This window comes from Pelophylax lessonae (genome assembly GCF_965119305.1).
Source record: "Pelophylax lessonae genome assembly, chromosome: 4".
NCBI lineage: Eukaryota > Metazoa > Chordata > Amphibia > Anura > Ranidae > Pelophylax > Pelophylax lessonae.
This window is the reverse complement of record NC_138771.1, coordinates 450,480-471,464: the sequence shown is the minus strand read 5'-3', so window position 1 is coordinate 471,464 and position 20,985 is coordinate 450,480. Positions and strand designations below refer to the sequence as shown.

Sequence of the window (20,985 nt, the reverse complement as noted above, 5' to 3'; positions counted from 1 at the left end):
AGGGGACATATAGGGGGGACACAGAGGTAGAGGGGACATATGAGGGGGGACACAGAGGTAGAGGGGACATATAGGGGGGACACAGAGGTAGAGGGAACATATAGGGGGGACACAGAGGTAGAGGGGACATATAGGGGGGACACAGAGGTAGAGGGGACATATAGGGGGGACACAGAGGTAGAGGGAACATATAGGGGGGACACAGAGGTAGAGGGGACATATAGGGGGGACACAGAGGTAGAGGGGACATATAGGGGGGACACAGAGGTAGAGGGGACATATAGGGGGGACACAGAGGTAGAGGGGACATATAGGGGGGACACAGAGTTAGAGGGGACATATAGGGGGGACACAGAGTTAGAGGGGACATATAGGGGGGACACAGAGTTAGAGGGGACATATAGGGGGGGGACACAGTGTTAGAGGGGACATATAGGGGGGACACAGAGGTAGAGGGAACATATAGGGGGGACACAGAGGTAGAGGGGACATATAGGGGGGACAGAGAGGTAGAGGGAACATATAGGGGGGACACAGAGGTAGAGGGGACATATAGGGGGGACACAGAGGTAGAGGGGACATATAGGGGGGACACAGAGGTAGAGGGAACATATAGGGGGGGACACAGAGGTAGAGGGGACATATAGGGGGGACACAGAGGTAGAGGGGACATATAGGGGAAACAGAGGTAGAGGGGACATATAGGGGGGACACAGAGGTAGAGGGAACATATAGGGGAAACACAGAGGTAGAGGAGACATATAGGGGAAACACAGAGGTAGAGGGGACATATAGGGGGGACACAGAGGTAGAGGGGACATATAGGGGGGGACACAGAGGTAGAGGGGACATATAGGGGGGACACAGAGGTAGAGGGGACATATAGGGGGGACACAGAGGTAGAGGGGACATATAGGGGGGACACAGAGGTAGAGGGGACATATAGGGGGGACACAGAGGTAGAGGGGACATATAGGGGGGACACAGAGGTAGAGGGGACATATAGGGGGGGACACAGAGGTAGAGGGGACATATAGGGGGGGCACAGAGGTAGAGGGGACATATAGGGGGGGGCACAGAGGTAGAGGGGACATATAGGGGGGGACACAGAGGTAGAGGGGACATATAGGGGGGGACACAGAGGTAGAGGGGACATATAGGGGGGGCACAGAGGTAGAGGGGACATATAGGGGGGACACAGAGTTAGAGGGGACATATAGGGGGGACACAGAGGTAGAGGGGACATATAGGGGGGAACTAGAGTTAGAGGGGACATATAGGGGGGACACAGAGTTAGAGGGGACATATAGGGGGGACACAGAGTTAGAGGGGACATATAGGGGGGGACACAGAGTTAGAGGGGACACAGAGTTAGAGGGGACATATAGGGGGGGCACAGAGTTAGAGGGGGACATATGGGGGGGACACAGAGGTAGAGGGGACATATAGGGGGGACACAGAGGTAGAGGGGACATATAGGGGGGACACAGAGGTAGAGGGGACATATAGGGGGGACACAGAGGTAGAGGGGACATATAGGGGGGACACAGAGGTAGAGGGGACATGTAGGGGGGGACACAGAGGTAGAGGGGACATATAGGGGGACACAGAGGTAGAGGGGACATATAGGGGGGACACAGAGGTAGAGGGGACATATAGGGGGGACACAGAGGTAGAGGGAACATATAGGGGGACACAGAGGTAGAGGGGACATATAGGGGGGGACACAGAGGTAGAGGGGACATATAGGGGGGACACAGAGGTAGAGGGGACATATAGGGGGGACACAGAGGTAGAGGGGACATATAGGGGGGACACAGAGGTAGAGGGGACATATAGGGGGGACACAGAGGTAGAGGGAACATATAGGGGGGGACACAGAGGTAGAGGGGACATATAGGGGGGACACAGAGGTAGAGGGGACATATAGGGGGGACACAGAGGTAGAGGGGACATATAGGGGGGACACAGAGGTAGAGGGGACATATAGGGGGGACACAGAGGTAGAGGGAACATATAGGGGGGGACACAGAGGTAGAGGGGACATATAGGGGGGACACAGAGGTAGAGGGGACATATAGGGGGGACACAGAGGTAGAGGGAACATATAGGGGGGACACAGAGGTAGAGGGGACATATAGGGGGGACACAGAGGTAGAGGGACATATAGGGGGGACACAGAGGTAGAGGGGACATATAGGGGGACACAGAGGTAGAGGGGACATATAGGGGGGACACAGAGTTAGAGGGGACATATAGGGGGGACACAGAGTTAGAGGGGACATATAGGGGGGACACAGAGTTAGAGGGGACATATAGGGGGGGACACAGTGTTAGAGGGGACATATAGGGGGGACACAGAGGTAGAGGGAACATATAGGGGGGACACAGAGGTAGAGGGGACATATAGGGGGGACAGAGAGGTAGAGGGAACATATAGGGGGGACACAGAGGTAGAGGGGACATATAGGGGGGACACAGAGGTAGAGGGGACATATAGGGGGACACAGAGGTAGAGGGAACATATAGGGGGGGACACAGAGGTAGAGGGGACATATAGGGGGGACACAGAGGTAGAGGGGACATATAGGGGAAACAGAGGTAGAGGGGACATATAGGGGGGACACAGAGGTAGAGGGAACATATAGGGGAAACACAGAGGTAGAGGAGACATATAGGGGAAACACAGAGGTAGAGGGGACATATAGGGGGGACACAGAGGTAGAGGGGACATATAGGGGGGACACAGAGGTAGAGGGGACATATAGGGGGGACACAGAGGTAGAGGGGACATATAGGGGGGACACAGAGGTAGAGGGGACATATAGGGGGAAACACAGAGGTAGAGGGGACATATAGGGGGGACACAGAGGTAGAGGGAACATATAGGGGGGGACACAGAGGTAGAGGGGACATATAGGGGGGACACAGAGGTAGAGGGGACATATAGGGGGGACACAGAGGTAGAGGGGACATATAGGGGGGACACAGAGGTAGAGGGGACATATAGGGGGGGACACAGAGGTAGAGGGGACATATAGGGGGACACAGAGGTAGAGGGGACATATAGGGGGGACACAGAGGTAGAGGGGACATATAGGGGGGACACAGAGGTAGAGGGGACATATAGGGGGGACACAGAGTTAGAGGGGACATATAGGGGGGACACAGAGTTAGAGGGGACATATAGGGGGGCACAGAGTTAGAGGGGACATATGGGGGGGGACACAGAGGTAGAGGGGACATATAGGGGGGACACAGAGGTAGAGGGGACATATAGGGGGGACACAGAGGTAGAGGGGACATATAGGGGGGACACAGAGGTAGAGGGGACATATAGGGGGGACACAGAGGTAGAGGGGACATATAGGGGGGACACAGAGGTAGAGGGGACATATAGGGGGGACACAGAGGTAGAGGGGACATATAGGGGGGACACAGAGGTAGAGGGGACATATAGGGGGGACACAGAGGTAGAGGGACATATAGGGGGGACACAGAGGTAGAGGGGACATATAGGGGGGACACAGAGGTAGAGGGGACATATAGGGGGGGACACAGAGGTAGAGGGGACATATAGGGGGGCACAGAGGTAGAGGGGACATATAGGGGGGGCACAGAGGTAGAGGGGACATATAGGGGGGGGCACAGAGGTAGAGGGGACATATAGGGGGGGGCACAGAGGTAGAGGGGACATATAGGGGGGGACACAGAGTTAGAGGGGACATATAGGGGGGACACAGAGGTAGAGGGGACATATAGGGGGGACACAGAGTTAGAGGGGACATATAGGGGGGACACAGAGGTAGAGGGGACATATAGGGGGGAACTAGAGTTAGAGGGGACATATAGGGGGGACACAGAGTTAGAGGGGACATATAGGGGGGACACAGAGATAGAGGGGACATATATGGGGGACACAGAGTTAGAGGGGACATATAGGGGGACACAGAGTTAGAGGGGACATATAGGGGGGGCACAGAGTTAGAGGGGACATATGGGGGGGGCACAGAGTTAGAGGGGACATATGGGGGGGACACAGAGGTAGAGGGGACATATAGGGGGGGACACAGAGGTAGAGGGGACATATAGGGGGGACACAGAGGTAGAGGGGACATATAGGGGGGGACACAGAGGTAGAGGGGACATATAGGGGGGACACAGAGGTAGAGGGGACATATAGGGGGGACACAGAGGTAGAGGGGACATATAGGGGGGGACACAGAGGTAGAGGGGACATATAGGGGGGACACAGAGGTAGAGGGGACATATAGGGGGGACACAGAGGTAGAGGGGACATATAGGGGGGACACAGAGTTAGAGGGGACATATAGGGGGGACACAGAGTTAGAGGGGACATATAGGGGGGCACAGAGTTAGAGGGGACATATGGGGGGGGGACACAGAGGTAGAGGGGACATATAGGGGGGGACACAGAGGTTAGAGGGGACATATAGGGGGGACACAGAGGTAGAGGGGACATATAGGGGGGACACAGAGGTAGAGGGGACATATAGGGGGGACACAGAGGTAGAGGGGACATATAGGGGGGGACACAGAGGTAGAGGGGACATATAGGGGGGACACAGAGGTAGAGGGGACATATAGGGGGGACACAGAGGTAGAGGGGACATATAGGGGGGACACAGAGGTAGAGGGGACATATAGGGGGGACACAGAGGTAGAGGGGACATATAGGGGGGACACAGAGGTAGAGGGGACATATAGGGGGGGACACAGAGGTAGAGGGGACATATAGGGGGGGCACGAGGGGACATATAGGGGGGGGCACAGAGGTAGAGGGGACATATAGGGGGGGGCACAGAGGTAGAGGGGACATATAGGGGGGGACACAGAGGTAGAGGGGACATATAGGGGGGACACAGAGTTAGAGGGGACATATAGGGGGGACACAGAGGTAGAGGGGACATATAGGGGGGAACTAGAGTTAGAGGGGACATATAGGGGGGACACAGAGTTAGAGGGGACATATAGGGGGGACACAGAGTTAGAGGGGACATATAGGGGGGGACACAGAGTTAGAGGGGACATATAGGGGGGGACACAGAGTTAGAGGGGACATATAGGGGGGGCACAGAGTTAGAGGGGACATATAGGGGGGACACAGAGGTAGAGGGGACATATAGGGGGGACACAGAGGTAGAGGGGACATATAGGGGGGGACACAGAGGTAGAGGGGACATATAGGGGGGACACAGAGGTAGAGGGGACATATAGGGGGGACACAGAGGTAGAGGGAACATATAGGGGGGGACACAGAGGTAGAGGGGACATATAGGGGGGGACACAGAGGTAGAGGGGACATATAGGGGGGACACAGAGGTAGAGGGGACATATAGGGGGGACACAGAGGTAGAGGGGACATATAGGGGGGACACAGAGGTAGAGGGAACATATAGGGGGGACACAGAGGTAGAGGGAACATATAGGGGGGGACACAGAGGTAGAGGGAACATATAGGGGGGACACAGAGGTAGAGGGGACATATAGGGGGGACACAGAGGTAGAGGGGACATATAGGGGGGACACAGAGGTAGAGGGGACATATAGGGGGGACACAGAGGTAGAGGGAACATATAGGGGGGGACACAGAGGTAGAGGGGACATATAGGGGGGACACAGAGGTAGAGGGGACATATAGGGGGGACACAGAGGTAGAGGGGACATATAGGGGGGACACAGAGGTAGAGGGGACATATAGGGGGGACACAGAGTTAGAGGGGACATATAGGGGGGACACAGAGTTAGAGGGGACATATAGGGGGGACACAGAGTTAGAGGGGACATATAGGGGGGGACACAGAGCTAGAGGGGACATATAGGGGGGGACACAGAGCTAGAGGGGACATATAGGGGGGACACAGAGGTAGAGGGAACATATAGGGGGGGACACAGAGGTAGAGGGGACATATAGGGGGGACACAGAGGTAGAGGGGACATATAGGGGGGACACAGAGGTAGAGGGAACATATAGGGGAAACACAGAGGTAGAGGAGACATATAGGGGAAACACAGAGGTAGAGGGGACATATAGGGGGGACACAGAGGTAGAGGGAACATATAGGGGGGGACACAGAGGTAGAGGGGACATATAGGGGGGGACACAGAGGTAGAGGGGACATATAGGGGGGACACAGAGGTAGAGGGGACATATAGGGGAAACACAGAGGTAGAGGGGACATATAGGGGGGACACAGAGGTAGAGGGAACATATAGGGGGGGACACAGAGGTAGAGGGGACATATAGGGGGGACACAGAGGTAGAGGGGACATATAGGGGGGGACACAGAGGTAGAGGGGACATATAGGGGGGACACAGAGGTAGAGGGGACATATAGGGGGGACACAGAGGTAGAGGGGACATATAGGGGGGGACACAGAGGTAGAGGGGACATATAGGGGGGGACACAGAAGTAGAGGGGACATATAGGGGGGGACACAGAGGTAGAGGGGACATATAGGGGGGGACACAGAGGTAGAGGGAACATATAGGGGGGACAGAGAGGTAGAGGGGACATATAGGGGGACACACAGAGGTAGAGGGGACATATAGGGGGGGACACAGAGGTAGAGGGGACATATAGGGGGGGACACAGAGGTAGAGGGGACATATAGGGGGGACACAGAGGTAGAGGGGACATATAGGGGGGGACACAGAGGTAGAGGGGACATATAGGGGGGACATAGAGGTAGAGGGGACATATAGGGGGGACACAGAGGTAGAGGGGACATATAGGGGGGGACACAGAGGTAGAGGGGACATATAGGGGGGGACACAGAAGTAGAGGGGACATATAGGGGGGGACACAGAGGTAGAGGGGACATATAGGGGGGGACACAGAGGTAGAGGGAACATATAGGGGGGACAGAGAGGTAGAGGGGACATATAGGGGGACACACAGAGGTAGAGGGGACATATAGGGGGGGACACAGAGGTAGAGGGGACATATAGGGGGGGACACAGAGGTAGAGGGGACATATAGGGGGGGACACAGAGGTAGAGGGGACATATAGGGGGGGACACAGAGGTAGAGGGGACATATAGGGGGGGACACAGAGGTAGAGGGGACATATAGGGGGGGACACAGAAGTAGAGGGGACATATAGGGGGGACACAGAGGTAGAGGGGACATATAGGGGGGGACACAGAGGTAGAGGGGACATATAGGGGGGGACACAGAGGTAGAGGGGACATATAGGGGGGGACACAGAGGTAGAGGGGACATATAGGGGGGGACACAGAGGTAGAGGTGACATATAGGGGGGACACAGAGGTAGAGGGGACATATAGGGGGGGCACACATAGGAGACACATGAGGGGTACACGGAGGGGGGGGTCACTATTTACTTCTAGGAATAGAAAAAATAAGGGTAAATTTGGAGGTCGGTGTGGGTGGAGTCTAAAAGAAAACTCCACATTTCGTGTTGTCACCAGAACCGGAAGAAAGGAGAAATGTTCTTCCGGTGACACTCTGGGAGGGACGTTCTCTCAGGAACCGGAAGTGAAACTTCCTGACGGGGACACCGGAGAGCGGAGACAGAGCTATATACTCCGAGAGACCACCGGACCCCGCCCACACCGAACATCCAACCAATCACATCTCACTCAGACCTGCGCTCCCCCGTCATCTATCGCTCCGCCCATCGTCCCGCACAGCCGCACCCACTGTCTAGCGGTTGGCCTATCAGCAGTTGTCTTGTCAGGAGGAGGGCGTGGTTTGAGCTGTTTTCACTTCACGCGAGATGAGAGTTGGGCGGGTGGCCGGAAGTGGTCGGTGAGGAGTAGATCGGCGGAGAGAAACAAGAAGACCCGGAATACCGGAGGGGGGAGAGGAGAGGACTGTCATATCATATGGGGGGGGAGAGGAGAGGAGGGGACTGTCATATCATATGGGGGGGGAGAGAGGAGGGGACTGTCATATCATATGGGGGGGGGAGAGGAGGGGACTGTCCTATCATATGGGGGGGGGGAAGAGGAGGGGACTGTCATATCATATGGGGGGGGAGAGGAGAGGAGGGGACTGTCATATCATATGGGGGGGGGGGGAGAGGTGGGGACTGTCATATCATATGGGGGGGGAGAGGAGAGGACTGTCATATCATATGGGGGGGAGAGGAGGGGACTGTCATATCATATGGGGGGGGAGAGGAGGGGACTGTCATATCATATGGGGGGGGGGAGAGGAGGGGACTGTCATATCATATGGGGGGGGAGAGGAGAGGACTGTCATATCATATGGGGGGGGAGAGGAGAGGAGGGGACTGTCATATCATATGGGGGGGGGGGAGAGGTGGGGACTTTCATATCATATGGGGGGGGAGAGGAGAGGAGGGGACTGTCATATCATATGGGGGGGGGGGGAGAGGAGGGGACTGTCATATCATATGGGGGGGGAGAGGAGAGGAGGGGACTGTCATATCATATGGGGGGGGGGGGAGAGGTGGGGACTGTCATATCATATGGGGGGGGGGAGAGAGGAGGGGACTGTCATATCATATGGGGGGGGGGAGAGAGGAGGGGACTGTCATATCATATGGGGGGGGAGGAGAGGAGGGGACTGTCATATCATATGGGGGGGGGAGAGGAGGGGACTGTCATATCATATGGGGGGGGGAGAGGAGGGGACTGTCATATCATATGGGGGGGAGAGAGGAGGGGACTGTCATATCATATGGGGGGGAGAGGAGAGGGGGGACTGTCATATCATATGGGGGGGGGAGGAGAGGAGAGGACTGTCATATCATATGGGGGGGGGAGGAGAGGAGGGGACTGTCATATCATATGGGGGGGGGAGGAGAGGAGGGGACTGTCATATCATATGGGGGGGGAGAGGAGAGGAGGGGACTGTCATATCATATGGGGGGGAGAGGAGGGGACTGTCATATCATATGGGGGGGGAGAGGAGGGGACTGTCATATCATATGGGGGGGGAGAGGAGGGGACTGTCATATCATATGGGGGGGGAGAGGAGGGGACTGTCATATCATATGGGGGGGGGGAGAGGAGGGGACTGTCATATCATATGGGGGGGGAGAGGAGAGGACTGTCATATCATATGGGGGGGGAGAGGAGAGGAGGGGACTGTCATATCATATGGGGGGGGGGGAGAGGTGGGGACTTTCATATCATATGGGGGGGGAGAGGAGAGGAGGGGACTGTCATATCATATGGGGGGGGGGGGAGAGGAGGGGACTGTCATATCATATGGGGGGGGAGAGGAGAGGAGGGGACTGTCATATCATATGGGGGGGGGGGGAGAGGTGGGGACTGTCATATCATATGGGGGGGGGGGAGAGAGGAGGGGACTGTCATATCATATGGGGGGGGGGAGAGAGGAGGGGACTGTCATATCATATGGGGGGGGAGGAGAGGAGGGGACTGTCATATCATATGGGGGGGGGAGAGGAGGGGACTGTCATATCATATGGGGGGGGGAGAGGAGGGGACTGTCATATCATATGGGGGGAGAGAGGAGGGGACTGTCATATCATATGGGGGGGGAGAGGAGAGGACTGTCATATCATATGGGGGGGGGAGGAGAGGAGAGGACTGTCATATCATATGGGGGGGGGAGGAGAGGAGGGGACTGTCATATCATATGGGGGGGGGAGGAGAGGAGGGGACTGTCATATCATATGGGGGGGGGAGAGGAGGGGACTGTCATATCATATGGGGGGGGGGGGGAGAGGAGAGGACTGTCATATCATATGGGGGGGGGGGAGAGGAGAGGACTGTCATATCATATGGGGGGGGAGGAGAGGAGGGGACTGTCATATCATATGGGGGGGGGGAGGAGGGGACTGTCATATCATATGGGGGGGGGAGAGGAGGGGACTGTCATATCATATGGGGGGGGGAGAGGAGGGGACTGTCATATCATATGGGGGGGGAGAGGAGGGGACTGTCATATCATATGGGGGGGGGGGGAGAGAGGAGGGGACTGTCATATCATATGGGGGGGGAGAGGAGGGGACTGTCATATCATATGGGGGGGAGAGGAGGGGACTGTCATATCATATGTGGGGGGGGGGAGGAGGGGACTGTCATATCATATGGGGGGGAGAAGAGGGGACTGTCATATCATATGGGGGGGGGGGGAGGAGGGGACTGTCATATCATATGGGGGGGGAGAGGAGGGGACTGTCATATCATATGGGGGGGGGAGAGAAGAGGACTGTCATATCATATGGGGGGGGGGAGAGGAGGGGACTGTCATATCATATGGGGGGGGAGAGGAGGGGACTGTCATATCATATGGGGGGGGGAGAGGAGGGGACTGTCATATCATATGGGGGGGGGGAGAGGAGGGGACTGTCATATCATATGGGGGGGGGGGGAGAGGAGAGGACTGTCATATCATATGGGGGGGGGGGAGAGGAGGGGACTGTCATATCATATGGGGGGGGAGAGGAGGGGACTGTCATATCATATGGGGGGGGGAGAGGAGAGGACTGTCATATCATATGGGGGGGGAGAGGAGGGGACTGTCATATCATATGGGGGGGGAGGAGAGGAGGGGACTGTCATATCATATGGGGGGGGGGAGGAGGGGACTGTCATATCATATGGGGGGGGGGAGAGAGGAGGGGACTGTCATATCATATGGGGGGGGGAGGGGTCTGTCATATCATATGGGGGGGGAGAGGAGGGGACTGTCATATCATATGGGGGGGGAGAGGAGGGGACTGTCATATCATATGGGGGGGGGGAGGAGGGGACTGTCATATCATATGGGGGGGGGGGGGGGAGGGGACTGTCATATCATATGGGGGGGGGAGGAGGGGACTGTCATATCATATGGGGGGGGGGGGGGGAGGGGACTGTCATATCATATGGGGGGGGGAGGAGGGGACTGTCATATCATATGGGGGGGGAGAGGAGGGGACTGTCATATCATATGGTGGGGGAGAGGAGGGGACTGTCATATCATATGGGGGGGGAGAGGAGGGGTCTGTCATATCATATGGGGGGGGGGGGAAGAGGAGAGGACTGTCATATCATATGGGGGGGGAGAGGAGGGGACTGTCATATCATATGGGGGGGGAGAGGAGGGGACTGTCATATCATATGGGGGGGGGGGGAAGAGGAGAGGACTGTCATATCATATGGGGGGGAGGAGAGGAGGGGACTGTCATATCATATGGGGGGGGAGGAGAGGAGGGGACTGTCATATCATATGGGGGGGGGAGGAGAGGAGGGGACTGTCATATCATATGGGGGGGGGGGAGAGAGGAGGGGGACTGTCATATCATATGGGGGGGGAAGAGGAGGGGACTGTCATATCATATGGGGGGGGGGGAGAGGAGGGGACTGTCATATCATATGGGGGGGGAGAGGAGAGGAGGGGACTGTCATATCATATGGGGGGGGGGGGAGAGGTGGGGACTGTCATATCATATGGGGGGGGGGAGAGAGGAGGGGACTGTCATATCATATGGGGGGGGGGAGAGGAGAGGACTGTCATATCATATGGGGGGGGGGAGGGGTCTGTCATATCATATGGGGGGGGGGGAGAGGTGGGGACTGTCATATCATATGGGGGGGGGGGAGAGGTGGGGACTTTCATATCATATGGGGGGGGGGGAGAGAGGAGGGGACTGTCATATCATATGGGGGGGGGGGGAGAGAGGAGGGGACTGTCATATCATATGGGGGGGGGAGAGGAGAGGACTGTCATATCATATGGGGGGGGGGAGGGGTCTGTCATATCATATGGGGGGGGAGAGGAGGGGACTGTCATATCATATGGGGGGGAGAGGAGGGGTCTGTCATATCATATGGGGGGGGGAGAGGAGGGGACTGTCATATCATATGGGGAGGGAGAGGAGGGGTCTGTCATATCATATGGGGGGGAGAGGAGGGGTCTGTCATATCATATGGGGGGGAGAGGAGGGGACTGTCATATCATATGGGGGGGGAGAGGAGGGGACTGTCATATCATATGGGGGGGGGAGAGGAGAGGACTGTCATATCATATGGGGGGGGAGGAGAGGAGAGGAGAGGACTGTCATATCATATGGGGGGGGAGGAGAGGAGGGGACTGTCATATCATATGGGGGGGGGAGAGGAGGGGACTGTCATATCATATGGGGGGGGGGAGAGGAGAGGACTGTCATATCATATGGGGGGGGGGGGAGGAGAGGACTGTCATATCATATGGGGGGGGAGGAGAGGAGAGGACTGTCATATCATATGGGGGGGGAGGAGAGGAGGGGACTGTCATATCATATGGGGGGGAGAGGAGGGGACTGTCATATCATATGGGGGGGGAGAGGAGGGGACTGTCATATCATATGGGGGGGGAGAGGAGGGGACTGTCATATCATATGGGGGGGGAGAGGAGGGGACTGTCATATCATATGGGGGGGAGAGGAGGGGACTGTCATATCATATGGGGGGGGAGAGGAGGGGACTGTCATATCATATGGGGGGGGGGAGGAGGGGACTGTCATATCATATGGGGGGGAGAGGAGGGGACTGTCATATCATATGGGGGGGGGAGGAGGGGACTGTCATATCATATGGGGGGGGGGAGGAGGGGACTGTCATATCATATGGGGGGGAGAGGAGGGGACTGTCATATCATATGGGGGGGGGGGGAGGAGGGGACTGTCATATCATATGGGGGGGGAGAGGAGGGGACTGTCATATCATATGGGGGGGGGGAGAGGAGAGGACTGTCATATCATATGGGGGGGGGGGGAGAGGAGGGGACTGTCATATCATATGGGGGGGGGAGAGGAGGGGACTGTCATATCATATGGGGGGGGGGAGAGGAGGGGACTGTCATATCATATGGGGGGGGATAGAGGAGGGGACTGTCATATCATATGGGGGGGGGGGAGAGGAGAGGACTGTCATATCATATGGGGGGGGGGGGAGAGGAGGGGACTGTCATATCATATGGGGGGGGGGAGAGGAGGGGACTGTCATATCATATGGGGGGGGGGAGAGGAGAGGACTGTCATATCATATGGGGGGGGGGAGAGGAGGGGACTGTCATATCATATGGGGGGGGGAGAGGAGGGGACTGTCATATCATATGGGGGGGGGGGAGAGGAGAGGACTGTCCTATCATATGGGGGGGGGGAGAGGAGAGGACTGTCATATCATATGGGGGGGGGGAGAGGAGAGGACTGTCCTATCATATGGGGGGGAGAGGAGGGGACTGTCATATCATATGGGGGGGGAGAGGAGGGGACTGTCATATCATATGGGGGGGGGGGGAGAGGAGGGGACTGTCATATCATATGGGGGGGGGAGGGGTCTGTCATATCATATGGGGGGGGGAGGGGTCTGTCATATCATATGGGGGGGGGAGAGGAGGGGACTGTCATATCATATGGGGGGGGGAGGAGGGGACTGTCATATCATATGGGGGGGGGGGGGAGGAGGGGACTGTCATATCATATGGGGGGGGGAGAGGAGGGGACTGTCATATCATATGGGGGGGGAGAGGAGGGGACTGTCATATCATATGGGGGGGGGAGAGGAGAGGACTGTCATATCATATGGGGGGGGGGAGAGGAGAGGACTGTCATATCATATGGGGGGGGGGAGAGGAGGGGACTGTCATATCATATGGGGGGGGAGAGGAGGGGACTGTCATATCATATGGGGGGGGGGGAAGAGGAGAGGACTGTCATATCATATGGGGGGGAGGAGAGGAGGGGACTGTCATATCATATGGGGGGGGGGAGAGAGGAGGGGGACTGTCATATCATATGGGGGGGGGAAGAGGAGGGGACTGTCATATCATATGGGGGGGGGGGGAGAGGAGGGGACTGTCATATCATATGGGGGGGGAGAGGAGAGGAGGGGACTGTCATATCATATGGGGGGGGGGGGAGAGGTGGGGACTGTCATATCATATGGGGGGGGGAGAGAGGAGGGGACTGTCATATCATATGGGGGGGGGGAGAGGAGAGGACTGTCATATCATATGGGGGGGGGGAGGGGTCTGTCATATCATATGGGGGGGGGGGAGAGGAGGGGACTGTCATATCATATGGGGGGGGGGGGAGAGGTGGGGACTGTCATATCATATGGGGGGGGGGAGAGAGGAGGGGACTGTCATATCATATGGGGGGGGGGAGAGGAGAGGACTGTCATATCATATGGGGGGGGGGGGGAGGGGGTCTGTCATATCATATGGGGGGGGAGAGGAGGGGACTGTCATATCATATGGGGGGGGGGAGAGGAGGGGACTGTCATATCATATGGGGGTGGGAGAGGAGGGGACTGTCATATCATATGGGGGGGAGAGGAGGGGTCTGTCATATCATATGGGGGGGAGAGGAGGGGACTGTCATATCATATGGGGGGGGGGAGGAGGAGGGGACTGTCATATCATATGGGGGGGGGGAGGAGGGGACTGTCATATCATATGGGGGGGGAGAGGAGGGGACTGTCATATCATATGGGGGGGGAGAGGAGGGGACTGTCATATCATATGGGGGGGGGGGAGAGGAGAGGACTGTCATATCATATGGGGGGGGGGGGGAGAGGAGAGGACTGTCATATCATATGGGGGGGGGAGAGGAGGGGACTGTCATATCATATGGGGGGGGAGAGGAGGGGACTGTCATATCATATGGGGGGGGGGGAAGAGGAGAGGACTGTCATATCATATGGGGGGGGAGGAGAGGAGGGGACTGTCATATCATATGGGGGGGGGGAGAGGAGGGGACTGTCATATCATATGGGGGGGGGGAAGAGGAGGGGACTGTCATATCATATGGGGGGGGAAGAGGAGGGGACTGTCATATCATATGGGGGGGGGGAGAGGAGGGGACTGTCATATCATATGGGGGGGGAGAGGAGAGGAGGGGACTGTCATATCATATGGGGGGGGGAGAGGTGGGGACTGTCATATCATATGGGGGGGGGAGAGAGGAGGGGACTGTCATATCATATGGGGGGGGGGAGAGGAGAGGACTGTCATATCATATGGGGGGGGGGAGGGGTCTGTCATATCATATGGGGGGGGGGAGAGGAGGGGACTGTCATATCATATGGGGGGGGAGGAGAGGAGGGGACTGTCATATCATATGGGGGGGGGGAGAGGAGGGGACTGTCATATCATATGGGGGGGGGGAGAGGAGGGGACTGTCATATCATATGGGGGGGGGGAGAGGAGGGGACTGTCATATCATATGGGGGGGGAGGAGAGGAGGGGACTGTCATATCATATGGGGGGGGGGGAGAGGAGGGGACTGTCATATCATATGGGGGGGGGGAGAGGAGAGGACTGTCATATCATATGGGGGGGGGGGAGGTGGGGACTGTCATATCATATGGGGGGAGGAGAGGAGGGGACTGTCATATCATATGGGGGGGGAGAGAGGAGGGGACTGTCATATCATATGGGGGGGGAGAGAGGAGGGGACTGTCATATCATATGGGGGGGGGGAGAGGAGGGGACTGTCATATCATATGGTATCATATGGGGGGGGGGGGAGGAGAGGAGGGGAACTGTCATATCATATGGGGGGGGGAGGAGAGGAGGGGACTGTCATATCATATGGGGGGGGGGGGAGAGGAGGGGACTGTCATATCATATGGGGGGGGGGAGAGGAGGGGACTGTCATATCATATGGGGGGGGGGGAGAGGAGGGGACTGTCATATCATATGGGGGGGGAGAGGTGGGGACTGTCATATCATATGGGGGGGGGGGAGGTGGGGACTGTCATATCATATGGGGGGGGAGGGAGAGGAGGGGACTGTCATATCATATGGGGGGGGGGGAGAGGAGAGGACTGTCATATCATATGGGGGGGGGGAGAGGAGGGGACTGTCATATCATATGGGGGGGGGAGAGGAGGGGACTGTCATATCATATGGGGGGGGGGGAAGAGGAGGGGACTGTCATATCATATGGGGGGGGGAGGAGAGGAGGGGACTGTCATATCATATGGGGGGGGGGAGAGGAGGGGACTGTCATATCATATGGGGGGGGGAAGAGGAGGGGACTGTCATATCATATGGGGGGGGGAAGAGGAGGGGACTGTCATATCATATGGGGGGGGAGGAGAGGAGGGGACTGTCATATCATATGGGGGGGGGAGGAGAGGAGGGGACTGTCATATCATATGGGGGGGGAGGAGAGGAGGGGACTGTCATATCATATGGGGGGGGAGGAGAGGAGGGGACTGTCATATCATATGGGGGGGGGAGGAGAGGAGGGGACTGTCATATCATATGGGGGGGGGAGGAGAGGAGGGGACTGTCATATCATATGGGGGGGGAGGAGAGGAGGGGACTGTCATATCATATGGGGGGGGAGGAGAGGAGGGGACTGTCATATCATATGGGGGGGGGAGAGGAGGGGACTGTCATATCATATGGGGGGGGGGAGAGGAGGGGACTGTCATATCATATGGGGGGGGGGAGAGGAGAGGAGAGGACTGTCATATCATATGGGGGGGGGGAGGAGGGGACTGTCATATCATATGGGGGGGGGAGAGGAGAGGAGGGGACTGTCATATCATATGGGGGGGGAGAGGAGGGGACTGTCATATCATATGGGGGGGGGGGGAGAGGAGGGGACTGTCATATCATATGGGGGGGGGGGAGAGGAGAGGGACTGTCATATCATATGGGGGGGGGGAGGAGGGGACTGTCATATCATATGGGGGGGGGGGAGGAGAGGAGGGGACTGTCATATCATATGGGGGGGGAGGAGGGGACTGTCATATCATATGAGGGGGGAGAGGAGGGGACTGTCATATCATATGAGGGGGGAGAGAGGAGGGGACTGTCATATCATATGGGGGGGGGGGAGGGGACTGTCATATCATATGGGGGGGGGGAGAGGAGAGGAGGGGACTGTCATATCATATGGGGGGGGGAGGAGAGAGGAGGGGACTGTCATATCATATGGGGGGGGGGAGAGGAGGGGACTGTCATATCATATGAGGGGGGAGAGGAGGGGACTGTCATATCATATGGGGGGGGGAGAGGAGGGGACTGTCATATCATATGGGGAGGGAGAGGAGGGGTCTGTCATATCATATGGGGGGGAGAGGAGGGGTCTGTCATATCATATGGGGGGGAGAGGAGGGGACTGTCATATCATATGGGGGGGGAGAGGAGGGGACTGTCATATCATATGGGGGGGGGGAGAGGAGAGGACTGTCATATCATATGGGGGGGGAGGAGAGGAGAGGAGAGGACTGTCATATCATATGGGGGGGGAGGAGAGGAGGGGACTGTCATATCATATGGGGGGGGGAGAGGAGGGGACTGTCATATCATATGGGGGGGGGGGAGAGGAGAGGACTGTCATATCATATGGGGGGGGGGAGGGAGGAGGGACTGTCATATCATATGGGGGGGGAGGAGAGGAGGGGACTGTCATATCATATGGGGGGGGGGAGAGGAGGGGACTGTCATATCATATGGGGGGGAGAGGAGGGGACTGTCATATCATATGGGGGGGGAGAGGAGGGGACTGTCATATCATATGGGGGGGGAGAGGAGGGGACTGTCATATCATATGGGGGGGGGGGAGAGAGGAGGGGTCTGTCATATCATATGGGGGGGGAGAGGAGGGGACTGTCATATCATATGGGGGGGGGAGAGGAGGGGACTGTCATATCATATGGGGGGGGAGAGGAGGGGACTGTCATATCATATGGGGGGGGGGAGGAGGGGACTGTCATATCATATGGGGGGGGGGAGGAGGGGACTGTCATATCATATGGGGGGGAGAGGAGGGGACTGTCATATCATATGGGGGGGGGGGGAGGAGGGGACTGTCATATCATATGGGGGGGGAGAGGAGGGGACTGTCATATCATATGGGGGGGGGGAGAGGAGAGGACTGTCATATCATATGGGGGGGGGGGGGGAGAGGAGGGGACTGTCATATCATATGGGGGGGGAGAGGAGGGGACTGTCATATCATATGGGGGGGGGAGAGGAGGGGACTGTCATATCATATGGGGGGGGATAGAGGAGGGGACTGTCATATCATATGGGGGGGGGGAGAGGAGAGGACTGTCATATCATATGGGGGGGGGGGGGAGAGGAGGGGACTGTCATATCATATGGGGGGGGGAGAGGAGGGGACTGTCATATCATATGGGGGGGGGGAGAGGAGAGGACTGTCATATCATATGGGGGGGGGGAGAGGAGGGGACTGTCATATCATATGGGGGGGGGAGAGGAGGGGACTGTCATATCATATGGGGGGGGGGAGAGGAGAGGACTGTCCTATCATATGGGGGGGGGGAGAGGAGAGGACTGTCATATCATATGGGGGGGGGGAGAGGAGAGGGACTGTCCTATCATATGGGGGGGAGAGGAGGGGACTGTCATATCATATGGGGGGGGAGAGGAGGGGACTGTCATATCATATGGGGGGGGGGGAGAGGAGGGGACTGTCATATCATATGGGGGGGGGAGGGGTCTGTCATATCATATGGGGGGGGGAGGGGTCTGTCGATATCATATGGGGGGGGAGAGGAGGGGACTGTCATATCATATGGGGGGGGGAGGAGGGGACTGTCATATCATATGGGGGGGGGGGGAGGAGGGGACTGTCATATCATATGGGGGGGGGGAGAGGAGGGGACTGTCATATCATATGGGGGGGGAGAGGAGGGGACTGTCATATCATATGGGGGGGGGAGAGGAGAGGACTGTCATATCATATGGGGGGGGGGAGAGGAGAGGACTGTCATATCATATGGGGGGGGGGAGAGGAGGGGACTGTCATATCATATGGGGGGGGGAGAGGAGGGGACTGTCATATCATATGGGGGGGGGGGGGAAGAGGAGAGGACTGTCATATCATATGGGGGGGAGGAGAGGAGGGGACTGTCATATCATATGGGGGGGGGGAGAGAGGAGGGGGACTGTCATATCATATGGGGGGGGGAAGAGGAGGGGACTGTCATATCATATGGGGGGGGGGGGGAGAGGAGGGGACTGTCATATCATATGGGGGGGGAGAGGAGAGGAGGGGACTGTCATATCATATGGGGGGGGGGAGAGGTGGGGACTGTCATATCATATGGGGGGGGGGAGAGAGGAGGGGACTGTCATATCATATGGGGGGGGGGAGAGGAGAGGACTGTCATATCATATGGGGGGGGGGAGCGGTCTGTCATATCATATGGGGGGGGGGAGAGGAGGGGACTGTCATATCATATGGGGGGGGGGAGAGGAGAGGACTGTCATATCATATGGGGGGGGGGAGCGGTCTGTCATATCATATGGGGGGGGGGAGAGGAGGGGACTGTCATATCATATGGGGGGGGGGGGGAGAGGTGGGGACTGTCATATCATATGGGGGGGGGGAGAGAGGAGGGGACTGTCATATCATATGGGGGGGGGGGAGAGGAGAGGACTGTCATATCATATGGGGGGGGGGGGGGAGGGGTCTGTCATATCATATGGGGGGGGAGAGGAGGGGACTGTCATATCATATGGGGGGGGGGGAGAGGAGGGGACTGTCATATCATATGGGGGTGGGAGAGGAGGGGACTGTCATATCATATGGGGGGGAGAGGAGGGGTCTGTCATATCATATGGGGGGGAGAGGAGGGGACTGTCATATCATATGGGGGGGGGAGGAGGAGGGGACTGTCATATCATATGGGGGGGGGGAGGAGGGGACTGTCATATCATATGGGGGGGGAGAGGAGGGGACTGTCATATCATATGGGGGGGGAGAGGAGGGGACTGTCATATCATATGGGGGGGGGGGGAGAGGAGAGGACTGTCATATCATATGGGGGGGGGGGGAGAGGAGAGGACTGTCATATCATATGGGGGGGGGAGAGGAGGGGACTGTCATATCATATGGGGGGGGAGAGGAGGGGACTGTCATATCATATGGGGGGGGGGGAAGAGGAGAGGACTGTCATATCATATGGGGGGGGAGGAGAGGAGGGGACTGTCATATCATATGGGGGGGGGGAGAGGAGGGGACTGTCATATCATATGGGGGGGGGAAGAGGAGGGGACTGTCATATCATATGGGGGGGGGAAGAGGAGGGGACTGTCATATCATATGGGGGGGGGAGAGGAGGGGACTGTCATATCATATGGGGGGGGAGAGGAGAGGAGGGGACTGTCATATCATATGGGGGGGGGAGAGGTGGGGACTGTCATATCATATGGGGGGGGAGAGAGGAGGGGACTGTCATATCATATGGGGGGGGGAGAGGAGAGGACTGTCATATCATATGGGGGGGGGGAGGGGTCTGTCATATCATATGGGGGGGGGAGAGGAGGGGACTGTCATATCATATGGGGGGGGAGGAGAGGAGGGGACTGTCATATCATATGGGGGGGGGGAGAGGAGGGGACTGTCATATCATATGGGGGGGGGAGAGGAGGGGACTGTCATATCATATGGGGGGGAGGAGAGGAGGGGACTGTCATATCATATGGGGGGGGGGGAGAGGAGGGGACTGTCATATCATATGGGGGGGGGGAGAGGAGAGGACTGTCATATCATATGGGGGGGGGGGAGGTGGGGACTGTCATATCATATGGGGGGAGGAGAGGAGGGGACTGTCATATCATATGGGGGGGGAGAGAGGAGGGGACTGTCATATCATATGGGGGGGGAGAGAGGAGGGGACTGTCATATCATATGGGGGGGGGGAGAGGAGGGGACTGTCATATCATATGGGGGGGGGGGAGGAGGGGACTGTCATATCATATGGGGGGGGGGGGAGGAGAGGAGGGGACTGTCATATCATATGGGGGGGGAGGAGAGGAGGGGACTGTCATATCATATGGGGGGGGGGGGAGAGGAGGGGACTGTCATATCATATGGGGGGGGGGGAGAGGAGGGGACTGTCATATCATATGGGGGGGGGGGAGAGGAGGGGACTGTCATATCATATGGGGGGGGAGAGGTGGGGACTGTCATATCATATGGGGGGGGGGGGGGAGGTGGGGACTGTCATATCATATGGGGGGGGAGGAGAGGAGGGGACTGTCA

General features: G+C 57.7%; 1 protein-coding gene across 1 annotated transcript in view; it reads left to right on the top strand.

Annotated features, from left to right (window-relative positions):
* The window catches only part of LOC309552483 (MOB kinase activator 1A), a gene marked incomplete at its 5' end in the record, with an annotated part of 98,848 nt that overhangs the window by 30,858 nt on the left and 47,005 nt on the right, over positions 1-20,985 (top strand). The gene's annotated exons all lie outside the window — the stretch shown is intronic.